Below are 3486 nucleotides of genomic sequence, written 5' to 3'. Positions count from 1 at the left end.
CCTAACTCCCACGCTCTTGGAGGGGGGAGGTGCGATTTCCCCATGCTCTGACCCAGCCAAGTGTTGTCTCACCCACCCTGGCACACGCAAAAGCAAAACTGGCTAATTATTACTGGATCCATCAAATTAAAAACTTTTACACTGCGACTGCCACCTGCCATGAGTAACATATGTTCCAGATATTGTCACTAAAGAAATCGTTAAAACTATTTCGATTACTTGAATAGGCTGAAGTCCTAAAAACCGAACTTCATATGAAAAAACCAATGACTTGCAATTTGCAGTAAGCGATGTACATCACGGTAGCTAGACAACTTGACGGTAACAATGTGCATTTATACAACAGTTCTAGCATCAATGATTTACACACTTACAACTTCTGTCAGCTTGACGAAAACCTAGTACATAAGTGTGCTGGCACGCGCTAGTACTCAGGAGTGGCAGTGTTTGCAGCTTCTCAATAAATGGTAGTTGGTGCTCCTGTCCTGTCCTCGGTCTCCTGTCCTGTCCTGGGTCTCCTGTCCTGTCCTGGGCTCCTCTCTTTTCGTGAGTCTCCTCTCCTGTCCCGGGTCTCCTGTCCTGTAACCACATCAAAGACAACAATCTAACATTCACCCTCTAGAGGCTTTATAATACATAATTTTAATGTACCATCAGGGTTCGAATTTTGGCTGAAAATCTAGCAGACAGCAGGACCACCAACTTCAGAAAGTTCAGAAACTGCAGAAAGTTGGTGGTCTGCTTATTTACTAGCAGTGAGTAACAAAATAGTATACAAAAATAACCATTGGCATTAACAGCATACATGTAACTTAGAGTTGGTCAAATAATATATCTCAAGCTCTAGGAATGTCGGGGGAGCTTGTGGGAAAGGTTTTACTTTCGTTTTTCTCCTCCCCAGTCCACAGTACCCCCAATACATAGATCAATGCTGCCGCACATCCGCAAAGTTACAAGTGCCTATAGAATCTTGATACAGTTTACATTGCTTCTAGATGTCTAACTGAATAAAAATGGTCCACTTTCTGCGTAAAGAAAAGTGACGAATTCAGTTAATAGCTTTGATTACGTGCGTGTCAGGTGTCACTGGTCGTGCCCTCACTCCCCACGATAACCCCTGCGACATATGAACTTATTGTTATGCGGTCATAAAAACGGGTCATGTCGAAATCGATTTCTTAGACTGTCACGAGGTTTTGTTAGTGTGGCGAATCATGCGTTGAGGGAGTTCATGCTCTCGGCTCTAGATGTTTTGGATACCCCGTCTACACTCAGGAACAGAGCGTATTAGAATGCGCTCCCGTTTACAAGTCTGTCTAAACAGCCGATGCGATAACCGTAGTATTCCAGCGTAATATGAGGGAAAAAAGTGCCGGTCAGGAGGACTGGCAGTTTCGTAGAGATGGTGGGCGAAGCAAAAACTTGGTGGCCTCGGGCCTCCGGGTCGGCACTAATTTCGAACGCTGTGTACCATATTTACTCGTGTATAAGATGCATTCGTGTATAAGTCGCATACCCATATTTTGCCTTAAAAAGTTGGAAGTGGATGAATCCACAAAATTTAGGAAAATTTAGAAAAAGCCGTGATGTAGATGAAAGTCAATGCCAAAGCTCTATCCTAAGATCAAGGAAGGAATTACTCACTGTAGGGTAGAGCTAGTATGGAAAATTAGCATGCATGATGTTTGAATTACCAAAATGTTAGCATGCTCCAATCCCAGCTTCATGACCTAGCACCTTGGCACCAATTATTCCTCTTCTCTCTCTGATATGCCTGCAATGACATTGCATGAAACACATACAGAATGAACGGATAACAAATAATCTAGCTTGCACCGGTATTTATACCATAGATAACCCACCAGCTATAATAATTATTACGTTTTAATCTTGATTTAAAATTATAAATCAGTCTACATATTTCTACAATTCAATAGTCATTTCTAAACTAAATTGGTCTTAAACATTGTCAATTGGTTCAAATTTATGTTTTTCATAGGAACAGCTGTGTCCCTACGTCACTGACAAGATGACATGTGGACAGCTATATGTTGCAATCATTATACTCGTACTCACCTTGCTCAATACCTGTCCACCCAACACACAAGTCTTCATAACCAATGGTGATATGTGAAGTATCAGACGATGAGCAGACTGGGAAAGGCGAAAACACTGATGTTGAGTGGCAAAGTTAGGTACCCTTCAGCCACACCAGATCCTTGACACATCCGATGGGATGAAAGAAGGATAACAGCCGATGCCATCTTCATAAATCCGACGTGGAATCAAGATGTGCAGTCGTCGCACGCCATGGTTTAATGTAAAGTCAGTTTGCCCACTTCCTTTCGTCCCTTCAAGTCTGAGCCAATCCGGCTACCGTAGCGGCCACTGGGTGCGAAACCCAACCGGCACAGCCTCAGCCATCACTAGGGTGTACTCAGAAAGGGCCTTTACAAGTTTATAGGGAAACCATGGCATTGGCAGCAACAACTACGGCTCCTGTATGAAGATTTTCTAATCCTGTGCCTCGGCTTTAGTAGTTTGTAACATGTAACGTGGGAAGAATCGTCAGCTTCTGTTTGAACAGAATGACCTGAGTCACTGGTAGAATGTCTCTTAGTGGTTCAATGCAGCTCAGAGACTGGTAGATCAAATGTCTTGCTGAAGTCCAGTATGATTAAGTCAGTCTGTCTTCCCTCATTAGTTGAGAATGACTCTGCTAGTTCATGTGACGCTGTGGGCAGCTGAGTCTCTCAACTTTGTTGTGGTTCAAACCCATGCTGCTCATCGATTAGTGTGTTGTATCTTTCCTTGCGTTAATATATCCTTGTATATAATCTTCTAGTATTCTTCTATCTATATCATGAAATCAGATTCAGGGTGCCTGAGGTGCCCAAATTGCTGGTGAATCATCAGACTGCATGCAAACTTTGAAGTGCCGTTGGTGCTGCTTGACCGGCAATGACATCCAAAAGACGGCTACTTGACAGCTTGGTGACAATATTCATCTTTGCCGGCGATGTCTCATAGTCGCCGCTACTGGTACACTGTGGCTCGTTATTACGTTGGGCCTCATCAGTGCAGATGTTTCGCAGATTCTATCTGTTGGTTTTTTTCTTCGTCTTCTTCTCCTTTTTCTTCGTCTTCGTCATCGTCGTCTTCTTCTTCTTCTTTTTCTTTCTCCTCCTTCTTCCTCGAGATGATTTTAAACACCTGCAAAAGTTGGTATGAAGATTAATGTTAAGTATCCGGCTAAAAGCTAGTAGTACCGTTGTTCGCGCTTCGCGCGGATATCAGGCTGCAGATATACCCACACATGCACACATCTATACACACAGTCACACATGCACACATCTATACATACACACAGTCACACCCACACATGCACACATCTATACACACAGTCACACCCACACATGTACACACATGAACACAAACCCTAACCCTAACCCTAAACTCTAACCCCAACCCTAACTCTAACCCCAA

At 43.3% G+C, this 3486-nt stretch overlaps 1 long non-coding RNA gene across 1 annotated transcript; it reads right to left on the bottom strand.

Moving 5' to 3' along the window:
* Window positions 1–304: 304 nt before the first annotated feature.
* On the bottom strand, window positions 305–3331 carry LOC106816530. The gene is made up of 3 exons (XR_001394901.1): window positions 2077–3331; window positions 1695–1774; window positions 305–579 (listed from the first exon to the last, which is right to left on the bottom strand). It is a non-coding gene; the product is annotated as an uncharacterized LOC106816530 (long non-coding RNA).
* Window positions 3332–3486: the final 155 nt, after the last annotated feature.

This window comes from Priapulus caudatus, unplaced genomic scaffold, assembly GCF_000485595.1.
Source record: "Priapulus caudatus unplaced genomic scaffold, Priapulus_caudatus-5.0.1 Scaffold1404, whole genome shotgun sequence".
Lineage (NCBI taxonomy): Eukaryota > Metazoa > Priapulida > Priapulimorpha > Priapulimorphida > Priapulidae > Priapulus > Priapulus caudatus.
Note: the sequence above shows the minus strand (reverse complement) of the source record. Positions and strands in the feature narration are given on the sequence as shown.